The 14,561-nt window shown below is 34.6% G+C and overlaps 1 protein-coding gene across 4 annotated transcripts in view; it reads right to left on the bottom strand.

Annotated features, from left to right (window-relative positions):
- Positions 1–14,561, bottom strand: part of CHRM2 (cholinergic receptor muscarinic 2) — a 151,020-nt gene that overhangs the window by 20,181 nt on the left and 116,278 nt on the right. For 2 of the 4 annotated variants that reach the window (XM_019030319.4, XM_019030316.4), the window contains exon 3: positions 7,820–7,897. The exons of the other annotated variants lie outside the window; for them this stretch is intronic. The gene's annotated coding sequence lies outside the window, so the exon portion shown is untranslated. The remainder of the gene's footprint in view (positions 1–7,819; positions 7,898–14,561) is intronic. 4 annotated transcript variants of the gene reach the window in all.

Below are 14,561 nucleotides of genomic sequence, written 5' to 3'. Positions count from 1 at the left end.
TACAGTTTGTAAAATTGTCATCTGTGCAATAGGTCTGTTTGAGATGTTGTTTTAGTACTTTCTGTTATTTAGAAAACATATTCATGGATTTCTTAAGCTCAGGTGAATTGTATAGCTTTGCTCTACTTATTCCATAAAATAACAATTTTCATGAAGTCACATCCTCTTACATTCATCACCATTTATTACTGGACTCTATAAGTTTGTAATACATAAATTTGCTAACAGTTGTTTCCCGTTCACCAACATTTCCAGAAATTGAACCTTGGTTGCAGACTGTGGCAGCATTTATGTAGTATCGGGAAGCAATTGGGAACAGAAGTATCTGTACTATTTACTTATCTTGTATGTAGAACAAACAGCAGCAGATTTTGGATATCCAGAGCAAGAATGTGTCATGTGTGACTTCTGTTTAACTATTAGTAGTTTTAAAAATACACTCATAGGTGGGAATTGAACAATGAGAACACATGGACACAGGAAGGGGAACATCATACACCGGGGCCTGTTGTGGGGTGGGAGGAGGGGGGAGGGATAGCATTAGGAGATATACCTATTGTTAAATGACGAGTTAATGGGTGCAGCACACCAACATGGCACGTGTATATATATGTAACAAACCTGCACATTGTGCACATGTACCCTAAAACTTAAAGTATAATTAAAAAAAGAAGTAAAATATATTTTATTTTATTTAAAGTTCCAGGATACATGTGGAGGATGTGCAAGTTTGTTACATAAATAAATGTGTGCCATGGTGGTTTGCTGCACCTGTCAACCCATCACCTAGGTATTAAGCCCCATGTGCATTAGCTGTTTATCCTGATGCTCTCCTTCCCCCTCCCCGATGGTACATTTTTGAAAGATAATGAACAGTAATAAACATCGTTCATGATGACTCAACTGATTTCCGTTTTTAGGCTATATAGTGAACAGCAAATAAACAGGGTAGGGAAAGAAGTACATGAATTAGCAATAGTGTTCATGGGCGAATTTCATGACTAAATTAAATAAACCTACTATGTGACATAAGCCCCAATCCCAAATTATCAATGTATCTAAGTGAGGGTTTTTTCTACAATTTTAAAATTTGATACTGCCTTTACTTTCTTGCAAACTACCTATTTGGCGTGATTAACTAACTGGTAGCTACTTCTATTGTTTGCTCCTCCTGAGTCACTATGTGCACATGTTTTCTTTTTTAATTTAATACTTTGGGGTGTAATCTGAGAGGGGTTCTTATTTAGAATATGTTTCATCTCAAAAATAAAATATTTAATTTTGCAAGATGATGCCTTTTTCGGGAACTCAAGCAAATTGACAGTAGACACATTGTCCACCCAAACCACCTCTCCATTTCTCACGTTGATCTGTTTGTTTTTAAACAGAAATGTTGATCTAAACTCATGGAAAGGGCAGGGGTCTGTGATATTAAAATATGTGCATTGTCATTCCAGAGATGCTATTTCATTCCTCTGAGTTTGATTTTTGTCCCTGTGGCAATGAGGACATTTGACTCTAACATCTCTTTCATCTCTAAAAGAGTCTTAGGATTCTAATTTTACTTGAATTCTCTTAGGATCCATATGATGCTGACTGAGAGGTCAGAGATGATGTCACTCACTTCTCCCTTAGATCTGCATTTTCCTAAATACTGTACCCTGTGTATCTACAAAAAGAAAACAACTCAATCTCTCTTGAATTTATGCTACTTCGGCCTTGTTGGCCTTATGGAAGAGGTCTCAGCTTTGTGTCAGCTGTGGTTTTCTTTGTCACTATCTTCAATCCTCCCACCTTCAATATCCTGGTACATCTCAGCTTCCTTCTGTGACCCTTCATCCATGCAGGCTTGAAAATTAGATTCAAATTGCTATCTGTATCTTCATTTCACTCTCAATATTGAAACGTATGAGCATGAACTAATTCTCTCAATCTAGCTCCATATGTACCTACTAACTCATTAAAAGCTAGCTGTAGCATTGGAGCAAGAGATCATATATTAGAGAAGGAAAGCAATTTACTTGGCAAGTTCATTTGTATATTCTCTTCAATGTCATAGCAAAGGTTTGTCCTTGGGATAAGGGTGTTTTCTCACCCAGTCTGTCTCTCCGGCTGTCTGATTCCTCAATTAACTGACACCTCTGTGGCAATGATTTCATCCTGGGCTTATTTAGTGGACAAACTAAATAGTGATCTGATGACTTACATGCTTATTTCACAGCATTACTGTAATTTCTGCCTATGTAGCCCTGCAAGAAGGGAGGGAAATTAAGGAAAGTCTTCTGGAGAGGGCATGTTTCAGACATGCTACAACTATTTGCCAAGGGTAAGGAAGAGTATTCTGACAATTTCCATTGGAAGCCTGAAATCTAAACAACATTCCAAAGATCAGACAAGAATAAATTCTTTCTTGTACAGTATTATGTTTTGTGTTGCAGAGCAGAATTCATTGCCAATGACAGGTGCATTGAGTCTCAAAGATGCTGTATCTTTCTTTTTAATTTAAAAAACACATGAGATTGATCTTCCATATGTATTTGCTCTGCTTTGAAACCTTCATCTGCGTTTGGACATTAAAAAGTAAAAATTATTTCTTTTTCTGATTTTCAAATTAGAACATTTAGAGAAGTAAACCAAAGAAAAAATATTCTCGATCATTTATATTTGACTCACAAGGGCCATCCACTTTACCTGATTATTCAAGAGATAAGTTTCTTCTAGCCAACTTCAGGGGATAAAACAGTGAACAGTATCAATATGTTTTCCATTGTCAAAGACTGTATAGCATGGTTGGAAGCAACTGTGAACTTTTACTGCTTTTGAAATCTTGTTTATCTTCCTACACACATACATGAGCATGCAATACACTCATACACATATACATGTACTATTTTAAAGTTTTAAATTACATTGTATATATCAATGCATTATTTCACTGGGGCCAGGCAAGGGATTGAAGAGCAAAGGAAGGAAGCTGGCATAAGTTAACATATGCACACTGTACAGCTGGTAGTCCTTGAGAGGGGAGAATCAGAAAAGCTGTCAACTACTCCACTGTTGAGATACAGCTGGGTGAGAATGTAGACACAGAGTTGTCACATATTTAGAATTATAAAGAAATACTGAAAATCTGGATTTTTATACTTAACTCTTCGAATTTTTAAATCTTGGCTCAAAGTCATGAAATACTGAGAAGCCAGCAAAACATGTTTGTGGACAGCTTTGGCCTGTAGGCTCACACTCTATGACCTTTGGTGTTAGTACTGGGTAATAACGTTTTCAAATAAAGATAATCACAGACATTTTCCTATGACATTCGAAAACATCTAATGCATCATTTTTATGGGTACATGATATTTAGTTTTGTGGCATACTATAATTTCATTAAATAATTCTCTATTGGTGACAATTTATTTCTAATTTTTTACTCTAGCATATAATAATGTAGCAAACTTCCTTGTACATGATTTTTTAATAGATCTATGATTGCTTTCTTAGGATGAATTCCTATAAATGAGATCATTGGCCAAAGTTATATACATTTGCTATTTTGTGTAGCAAAATCCCAATCGTAATTCATGAGAATGATATTTTCCTATAGCTAGTAACAAAAATAAGAATAATTACTAAAAAGCTTTGTGAATCAGATAAATAAAATATTCTGTTTGAAGTTTTAGCTATAATTTTATTGATTTGTGAAGTTTTATACTGTTCATGTGTTTGACAATTGACATTTAAATGTACCCTTTGTCTTTTTATAGAAGATGTTTTTACATGTGTTATGTCTATTGGTACTTATTTTTGTGATATCATTTAAAAAGACTTTCTCCATCCCAAGAAGTTAATATTTAATGATAATTTCCTTTAGCTAATTTATATATTTTATACTTTAAACTGTAATTTATATAAACTATATTTAGAATAAGGTATAAAAAGATCTAATATCAATTTTAAAAAATAATTTAAAAATCACTCCAGAAACATTTATCAGGCAGTTTACACTTTCTCCACAAATTTGAAAGCTGGTTCTACCATTTATTAAATAATTCCATACACTGAGTTCTGTTTCTGGGCTTTCCATTCTATTCCATTGCTTTATCTGTCTATTCTTACACCCGTAGCAATATTTTTTATTGTAAATTTTATATTATATTAAAAAGCTCTAATTATAAGTAAAACTTATTAGTGTTTTATTTTAAATTATCTTTATTATATTTTCATGCTAATTTATGTGACTTTAGAATAATCTGTGAATCCGTTTATCCTTATGAAATTATTATTTTTTAAAATTTTATTTATTTATTTATTTAGAGACAGGTTCTTGCTCTGTTGCAAAGGCTGGAGTGTGCGGTGGTGCAGTCTTGGCTTATTGCAACCTCTGCCTTCCAGGACCATGCAATCCTCCCACCTCAGCCTCCAGAGTAACTTGGACCACAGGTGTACACCACCACACCTGGGTAATGTTTTTTAATTTTTGTAGAGACAGGGTCTCCCTATATTGTCCAGGCTGGTCCTGAATTCCTGGGCTCAAGTGATTCTCTCACTTTGGCCTCTGAAAGTAACTGGAATTATGGGCATGAGCCACCACACCCAGCCCCTTGTGGAATTGTTATTGGTCTGTTATAAATAATTAACATTTTTATAATGTTGAGTATTCATATCAAGAAATATTTTTTACTTATTCAAGTTTTTTCTCTTGTCCCTTTCTGATGTGTTATAATTTTTCGGTATGCAAATATTGAACATAAAATTTTTATAGACCTGTGTTTGTGTATGTATATTTGTGTATATCTTGCTGAGGTCGACCTTCCTTATTTTTAGTTGCACAGTGAATGGAATCTTTTTGCCACTGTATTTCTAATTGTGATGTATGTATATGTAGACAATTCACATAGACTATAGGGAATATGTTAATAAGATAAAATTATTAATTTTGTACTTGACTACTTCTACACAATGTGTATAGGATATATTAATATATAAAAGCTATTATTTTACATTTGGCCACTTTCTCCGTATAAATAATTGATATGTTAATAAGAAATTATGCTTATACAAAATTATGCTTCTATATTTATTCAAGTTAATTGTATTCCACAGCCTTCTCACCTCTGAATAAGGATCGTTGTAATAACCTGGTGGCTATTGCAAAGAAGTTATGGCTAAGAGCAGAGAGTTTTCCAAAACAATGAATACAGTATATAAATCTGCTTATCCCCACTACCCTATTAAACTAAGCTGAGATCATATAGGATCTAGTCCCACTCATAAGTTAGTATTTATCAAATAATTTAAGCTACTTTTAAATTAAAAAATAAATATCTAAAAAATTTAATATATTTGATTTTATTGTGTATAACTTGAAAAATAACCTCATGGTTATGACAATTATTTGAATAAAGACAATAGTGCTAAACGTCTTTCTTTGTTGAAGAAGGGAGAATCGCTTGGACCCACGAGGAGGAGGTTGCGGTGAGCCGAGATCACACCATTGCACTTCAGCCTAGGCAACAAAAGCAAAACTCCGTCTCAAAAAAAAAAAAAAAAAAAAAATAGAAAAGAAAAGGAAAAAAAGAGCAGAAAGCACTATAGAAAATGAATATTATATAACCAAATAAGTACCTCTCTATCAAATAAGAAACTGATGTGGCTTATGTAGTGTGGCCCAGCAAATAAAATGCGAGTTTATTTTTTAAGGCAAAGTCATAATATTAATGATTATTTTACAATGCAGGAGCAACTCAAAAATAACTTTCATATGGAATGACCACTAATGATGACATCTGCAGTAAGCATGGGTACAAAATACATTACTGACTCTTCTGAAACACCATTGATGTTTGAGCTCTGACACTTTTGACTATAAAAATGACAGATTTATTTTTGCTTTAAAACGTCCCTTCATTTTCCCCAAGGTCTGTCAGTTTGTGATGTGGAGGTCAGGAAAGGGGTTGGAGCATGAGAGCAGGTACAATCAGAGAGCTAGAGAGAGCATTTGGAGCGGCAAGGTCTTGATTTCACCTTTCACAATTAGTATTCTGCATTTATGTGGCATTGCAACCATCACGCGCAAGCAAGCAACCTTTAAACAAAACAGTGGAAACATAGTCACATCGGTTTATTTATTTTCTTATTTATTTATCATTGAATGTACAAGGTAATTGGCTGGATTTTTTAAAGACTTTTAAGTTGATGGCTATGATTTCTATGCATGCTGAATTTGTGAGTGCTTTTTTTCTTTTGAAACAAAAATTATCAGGTATGGAAAGCATTTAGGATCTGTATTTTTCCTCATTTTACTTTTTCACATTGGGGTTGGATTTCTTTGATCATAGAACTTTGGAATGGGTTCTGAGGCTAATGTATGTAAAAGCTTTTCTTTACTAAAGAGATAAGGTCAGAACTATGCACCTAACCCCATTATCATGTTCTTCCTAGCTTGAGCTTATTTTAGTGACAGGCAGAAAGCCACTGGGCTAGAGTTGTTTGCTTTCCCATCTATGGCCATCTCTGGCACTTCTCCATATGCCTGTCAAGGGGTTGTGGCTTCATTTTCAAGGGAACAAGTGTGAACATGCACTGCATTATATCTCTCTCCCCTGACCTCAGGGAGCTAATACTGAGAAAAACTAACAATTTTTGATTATCTAAAAACAATTGGCCCACTGTCAAAGGTGGTACGATTTTTATAGACAAGAAAACTAAGGCACATTAAATGAGTAAGTTATGTGCCAGCTAGTAAGAGATGGTGCTCAGACTTGAAATCAAGGGAGTCTCATAGCTAAGCTTTTGCTCCTGATCATGCAAATGTCTCACTTGCTGAAGCAAGAGCATGTTATATCTGTGCTCTCTTCCTCTCTTTCTCTCTCCCTCTCTCTCACTGTATGTGTCTGTGTGAAGATACAGCCATAACTCACTTCTATCAATAAAAATACCTCTCAATGAACCAGGCTTACTATGGGCTCTTCAATATCTATCATGACTGTATGACTGTGATAGTTAATTTTATGTGTCAATTTGATTGTGACATAGTTCCTAGTTATTTAATCAAACACAAATCTAGGTGTTGCTGTGAAGGTATTTTGTATATATAGTTAATGTGTACAATCAGTTGAATTTAAGTAAATGAGATTTTTCTTAATAATGCAGGGCCTCATCCATCAGTTGAAACTTGAGAGTAAAAACTAAGGTTTCTTGGAGAATAAATTCTACCTCAAGATTGCAACACCAACTCCTGTGTGAGTTTGTAGCCTGCTGGCCTGCCTTAATGATTTCAGAATTGCCAGTTCTCATAGTTTCATGATTCAATTCCTTAAAAGAAATCTCTTTAGATAGAGAGAAAGACAGAGGGAGAGACAGAGTCAGTCAATCCTTGTTACTGATGGTAGTTATGTTCTATAAAATCAATGTGAACACTGAATTTGCAAATACTAAAATATTGCCTCTAGAGGAAATTCATCGTTAAGGGCAGAAGATTTTGAAAATTAGAAAAACTCAGGAAATTTTGATGTATTAAGTCATGTGCTTATGGTAGGGTGTAGAACCTTTTTCCTGACAAGTTGAATCAACTTGATTTGGAATAACAAATAGTTCCTAGTGAATAGTTTGTCCCTGGTCTGTGGGTTGTTCTGTTTAAGTGGAAGTTAATAGAAATATCCTAACACGACAACCCAGATTAATATTATTTCATAAGAGTAACTGACGTTTAATTTTACTTGACGTATTTACCTTTCCAAAGGATTATTGTGACTTCACAACAACTTAATGTTTTGTCTATAAATGTATTAATTTATTCATTAAAAATTTATTGAGCACTTACTATATGCCAGGCATTGGGTGCTGGGAATACACTCTTGAATGGGTAAGATCCAGACCCTGTACTCATGCTGCTAACAACCTGGTAGAAAAGAGAAACAAAACATGTGTGGGAAACAGTAAAAATAATTACAACAAACAGAAAAATGGAGTATATTAGTCTTTACAAGGACAGATCCTAAACTGGAATTCTTCAGAGAAAAGTCTGTTGTGACTCAAGTTAGACACCAACATCTGAAGTACATGCACCTGTCAGGACAAAGGTTTACTCCTCCAGGAACATGGAAGACTGGCATCTCACTTAGGCCTGAGAATAGAATCACATGTACTCAAAGAGAAGTGACTCTGAGAAACATGGTCTGAGTAAAGGCCTTCGGCTTAAAATAAGTGTGATAATAGTAAGTATTGTAACCCTAGCTCTCATTAAAAAATGGTAATCAGCTACCATAGTTTGCCTCCATGACAAAGAGTATATTTGCTAAGTTTCGTCATACAGAATCATTGAAAATTGATTATGCATATAATTTTATCAGACAGACATGGCAGAGGAAGGATTTTCATCAAAGAAAAATAAAATCAAGAGAAGATTGTCAATCTATGTAAATATCTATGAAAAAGTGCACCTCCCTCCTCACCTCCAGATGGTAGCTAAGTTAATCCAAGCTTGGCAGTGTTCTCCAATGGAACAATATGGTACCTATCTCAACAATGTATTGTAAAAATATGTGTAAAGCTGTAGTAATCAAAACAGTGTGGTACTGGCAAAATAATAGACAAATATATCAAGGGAACATAATAGAGAGCTCAGAAATAGACCCATATGAATATAGTCAACTCATTTTTGACAAAGGAGCATAGGCAATACAGTGGAGCAAAGATAGTCTTTTCAACAAATTATGCTGAAATACCTGGACATCTGCATGCAAAAAACCAATGAATCTAAGCACAGACCTTACTCCCTTCACAAAAATTAACTCAAAGTGGATCAAAGACCTAATTGTAAAATGCAAAGCTATAAAAATCCTAGAAGGTAACATATGGGAAAAACCTACATGACTTTGGGTATGGTGATGACTTTTAAAATACAACACCAAAGGCAATCCATGAAATAAATAATTGATAAACTGAACTTCATTAATATTGTAAACTTCTCTGTGAATGACAATGTGAAGACAATGAGCAAAGAAGCCACAGACTGAGAGAAATGAAAAGACAAACCCACAGTTATCTTAATGGATAACTCACCAAAAAACATATACAGATGGTAAATTAGCATATGGAAAGATACTTTATATCATATGCCATCAAGGAAATGCAAATCAAGACAATGAGATAACTACTACACATTTATTAGAATGGCCATAATCTGGATCACTGACAACACCAAATGCTGGAGAGGTTGTGGAGCAAGAGAAACATTCATCTACTGCTGGTGGAATTGAAAAATGGCACAGCCACTTTGGAAGATAATTCAGTGGTTTCTTACAAAACTCAACATACTCTTACCATAAGATCCAGCAAATAATTATATGCTTCTTGATGTTTACTCAAATAAGTTAAAAACATGTCCACACAAAAACCTGCACATAGACATTTGTAGCAGCTTTATTTATAATTGCCATAATGTGGAAGCAACAAAGATATCCTTCAGTAGGTGAATGAATAAACTGTGGTACATCCAGACAGTGGAGTATTACATAATGCTAAAAACAAGTAAGTTATGAAGCCATGAAAAGACATAAGGGAACATTAAATGCATATTGTTATGTGAGAGACAGCAATATGAAAAGACCGCATACTGTATGAATCCAACTATATGACATCCTGGAAAAGGCAAAAACTGTGAAGACAGTAAAAAGATCAATGGTTGGCAGAAATTGCCAGGGGTGGAGTTCTGAATAGGTGGAGCATTGAGGACTTTTATGGCAGTGAAAAAAACACCATATAATATAATGATGGGTACATGTCATTATATATTTGTCTAAGCTCATAGAAAGTACAACACCAAGAGTGAACCCCAATATAAACTATGGACTTTGGGTGATAATGATGTGTTCAATGTATATACATTGCAACAAATGTACCACTCTGATAGAGGATGTTGAAAATGGCAGAGGCTGTGCATGTGTGAGGGTAGGAGGTATATAAGAAATCTCTGTAATTTTGCTATGAACCTAAAACTGCTTTAAAAAATAAAGTCTTAAAAAATAAATATGATCATGATGATGCAGCAGAGAATAATCTGAGTAAATGTAACAAGGCCAGAAACTGCAGTGGATGTAAGTTCAATGGTGCTGGAAATGCAAAATTGAGTCTGGGAGAGGTGAAGGGAGGTGGCTGAGATTCAGAAAGAAGTTGAACTGTTGAAAACGTATGCGCTCTACTTAAGAAACTCAGACTTCATGCTATAGTGGATGGGGATCTGATGAAGGTTCTAAAAAAGGAAGTACTATGAATAAATTTGTGTTTTAAGTAAATTTCTGAAATAGTTGTGAAGGGGATGGATTTTAAGGGACAAAACCAGGAGCAGAAAGATTAGTACCTAAGTTATGCAATGATCCATGGCAAACAAAGGACCTAGGGCAGAAATAAATGAAAGGGAAGGAGAAGACATGCTAGGTTTTAAAATGTATAATTGAATTTGGAGAATGAGGGAGGGGAAAAGTCAATAATGACATACATATTCCTATCACTAGTGGGAACTCCAAAAAGCAGAGGGACTTGAACTTCCTACAAAAGGCTAATGAGTCTACAGTGGGTATCATGGATGCACATCTTTAGCAATTAGTTTGCAAGACAAGATAGGTTTTATTCTCTTTATATAAACTACTTCTCAATTAAGTATCTGAATTTCTGTAAGTATGCATCATACTAAGATGAATTTGAGTCCTACTCCAGTCATTAATCACTGTGTGACTTTGAGTTAGTTACTTAACTGTTTTAACTTTCATCCCTTTAAATATCAAATAAAAATAAGGAAGGTCTGTTAAATGAAAGGAGATATATGAAAGATGCAAAAAGTTAAAACTATAAAAACAAAAATCTTTAACCTTAGCATGGATTTTTCCCAAACATATAGAAATACATATATTAAATATGGATCAATATATCATTGTGGTCAAGAGAATTAGTACTAAAATCAGACTAATAAGGAACAGACCCTGGTTCTGTCACTTTTGATGTGACTTTTAGCAAGTTATAAAACCTCTAAAGCTTTAATTTCCTCTTTTATAAAATGAGGAAAATAATGGCACCAACCTCATAGGTTTGGTGGGAAGACTGTAAAATTCTAAAAGTATTTAAAATATTTTCTTAAATTCGAATATACTAAATAAGCATTGATTATCATTATGAATTCATAAATTTATTTGTATAAATATATAAAATATATGTATATGTATAGGCATATTTATTAGACTCAATTTTATAAAATTGCCAATATTCAACCATTTTGACTCACAAAAATGGCAACAGCCTATAATCAGGACAAGAACACAAGATAATCAAGTCACCATCTAGATGTACTTGGTGACTTTATTATCTCATTTTTGCTGATTTTCTTAGGCAAGCATTGGCTGCAGGACACAGTTGAACTTATTATCCAGTAAATTATTATTTGTCCACTCTATTTGTTGACAGTCATGAGAGAAGAAATAAAGAGTACAGATTGAAGCTGATGGTACCACTGGATCCCAGTGCAGAGCTGTGTAACCTTGGACAAATTACTTAACCTTTCTAAGCCTCAGTCACCTTCTCTCTACAATGAAAAAAAATCTATAAAATTGTTACAAGTATTAAATGAGATAATGTATGTAGAGCACATAACATATAGGCCAGCAGATAATGAGCACTCAATAATATTACCTATTAGTACACAAATTAGTAATTACTGACTCAAATTTGATTTTCTACAGATTACATGGTATTTTCTGTCCTGCAGCTTTTTCCCTTCCCTCTCCTTCCCTCACCTCCTCTTCCCACTCCTTTTTTCCTCTTCTCTTCCCTGACCTCCTTTCTCTTTCGTTTTGTCTTCCCTTTCTTTTCCTTTCCTTTTTAATGAAGAACCACTGGGACTAATTATGATCTGTATCTGAACTATTCTGGATATATGTATCTATTAAAGAACCTTCCCTGGAAAATGATACATTGTTTTATATATATCTAAATATACATATATTTACATATATAAATTTTTATATATTCATATATGTAAATAAATATATATTATACATAAAATTCTACTGTTTTTAGGGATGAAATATTTGTGAATTTATTTTTGTAAGTATGATTTACATGCACAGTGTTCCTTCTCATTTTAGAAAGGGAAAATACTAATATTAAACTAATCTGCACCCTATCTATTTGCTTATAAAAATATGTAATAAAATAAGAAAATTTGGAACTGTTGGGATCAATAAGGAGTGTTATACACAATCCCTGAAGAGAGATGGACTTAACTGAAGTCTGAATGTGTTTAAGAGAATATGTAAGTGGCCCCAGAGAGGGTAATATGATTGAATAAGGAGGGATGCACATTTAAAAGGCTAATCTTTTGGAAATAGTCCCTGGTAGCTCCGAATGATGCATCCTTGCCTCCGTATAGTTCACCCATTTGTCATTTGCCCTACCCTGATCCATTGGCACAGCTGTGGCCAGTGTGAAGCACAGTGGCAGATGAACTCACTTGAGCGTCTTTGAGGGTTTGTATCTGCAACTGTGAGGACCATGTTAAGTAAACACTGGGTGTACAATACGTGATGTTAAGTTAATCAAATGACTAGTAGGGAGACTGGGCATAGCCTTGACAGAAATTTTCTCTAGATCTGTCTTTTGACCTCTGATTTTAATGGTGAGAGGATGTTCATGGTTTCAGAATGTGCAAATGTAGAAAACAGTGGATAAGCCCCAAGGGCAGTCCCCACATGTGGAGAAGGAAGCCCAGTGACATAGAGCTGGGATACGTCTGAAGCAACAGAGGGTGCCCCTAAATGATTGTCTTGCAGCAAAAGAAGGAACTTTTGACTGTGGGCTGCTGCTGTTTCAACACAGTCCCTGTGCTATGTGCTGGAGCAGGGCCACAGAGGAAAGGGACCTGTGAACCTGAACTTTAAGGAAAGGAAAAATAGAGAAAGGAGGGAGAGAAAAAGAAAGAGAAATAAAAAAGAAAGGATACCTGGAGGCAGTAAGAAACTGTTGAGGACATTAGAGTTGCATTTTCTCAAGCGGAAGAGAAAATCAGTTTTTGTTTGGTTCGTTCAGGTTTTGCCTGTTTGTTTCTGTTTTGCCTGGTACAAAAAGGTGAGATGTTTTGCATCAGATGCAGGTAGAAAAATAAGTTAATAAGTGAATGAATGAATGCATATACTAATAAATAAATTGGGTCCATTATAAGAAGGGTGTATTTCATATACAATAAGAATGAGTTTGAGCAAACCTAAAACTTCTGTTCAATCTGGAACAAAAAGGGTCCCTATAGACAAGGAAGCCTGGGTAACTTATATGTTTTGCAGGTGCTCCTGATTGAATCTGCTTAGGAATACAGCTTGCCCCAGGGTAGAACAAACCATTATTTGACATTTCTTAGCTCACTGTAAGAGACATTTAGACCAAATTTTTAACAAGATAAATATTGTCAAAATTATGATCAGGCAAATTATGGAAGAACAAAAGTGGTTGATGCTAATTGCCCACATATATCTTAATTGATGAACCCAACATGTGAGAAATAAGGAGGCCAGTGTTTGGAAAGCTATTAAGTGGTCTACAGTAAATTTAACTAACTGTGATCATGACCTTGCAGATTCAGTTTATACACCCTGCTTTCCTTTGCTCTTATATTGAAATGAGAGCTTATAGCTTAGAATATATTGTTAATGAGATTGGGCCTATAAGCATATTACTTGGATTTTTTAAATAATTAATTAGGGTATAGGAAAGTACTAATATAGATAATTTAATCTTTGAGGGGAAAATTGTGTATCTAAAGGAGGAAAGAGAGTAAGATGATTAATACTTATTTAAAAAAAATAAACTGCCAAAATAAGGAAATGCTTTGGTGCTTCCTCAGTCATGGGTTCAACTTTAAAGATAGTTATGGGGTGGGTTCAGGGCCTGCTGAAAAGAACGATCCTCTCCATTTCCATCACTGTCCAAGTGAGTCATAAATCAGCTGATTGAGTTCTCATCTATTTCTAGGATGAGAGAGGGATGATGATAGGATGGGTCACTTGGTGTAGTTATTGAGAATCCATTCATTTATATAAAAAAGAACAAGGAAGAGCTGTCATTATCCTTAAGATCCCCCTCTCCTCTGTTTTTAACCTTTTAAGTAATGGAAAGCTATTAGAAGATTTTGTTTGCCTCATCCACTGGTTGAAAAATCACCTCAATGTGGAAGCTGATCTTTGCCAAATGAATATGGAAAATACCAATGTTGTTATAAATTCTATTTACTCAGAGGTCTTGCCAGTGAGTGAACTCCATATAACCCAGAAAATATACCTTAATATTGGTCATCTGTAGTGGAATACTACCTAGGGAACTTAAGGAAATGCTCAAGTAACATTATGTTCTAAATAAAAGACAGGTAGATTTAGGCTATGCTGGAATTGATTGTAAGATGCTAATCTAGGTCCTTTCTTATAAATAATCTTGGACGATTGAAACGTAATGCTGTCTTAGATTGATACAAACTCCATTGCTTTCTTCAATGCCATGACTCAGGATATTTCAGATATTAGAGGTGT

This window comes from Gorilla gorilla, chromosome 6 (genome assembly GCF_029281585.2).
Source record: "Gorilla gorilla gorilla isolate KB3781 chromosome 6, NHGRI_mGorGor1-v2.1_pri, whole genome shotgun sequence".
Classification (NCBI taxonomy): domain Eukaryota; kingdom Metazoa; phylum Chordata; class Mammalia; order Primates; family Hominidae; genus Gorilla; species Gorilla gorilla.
Note: the sequence above shows the minus strand (reverse complement) of the source record. Positions and strands in the feature narration are given on the sequence as shown.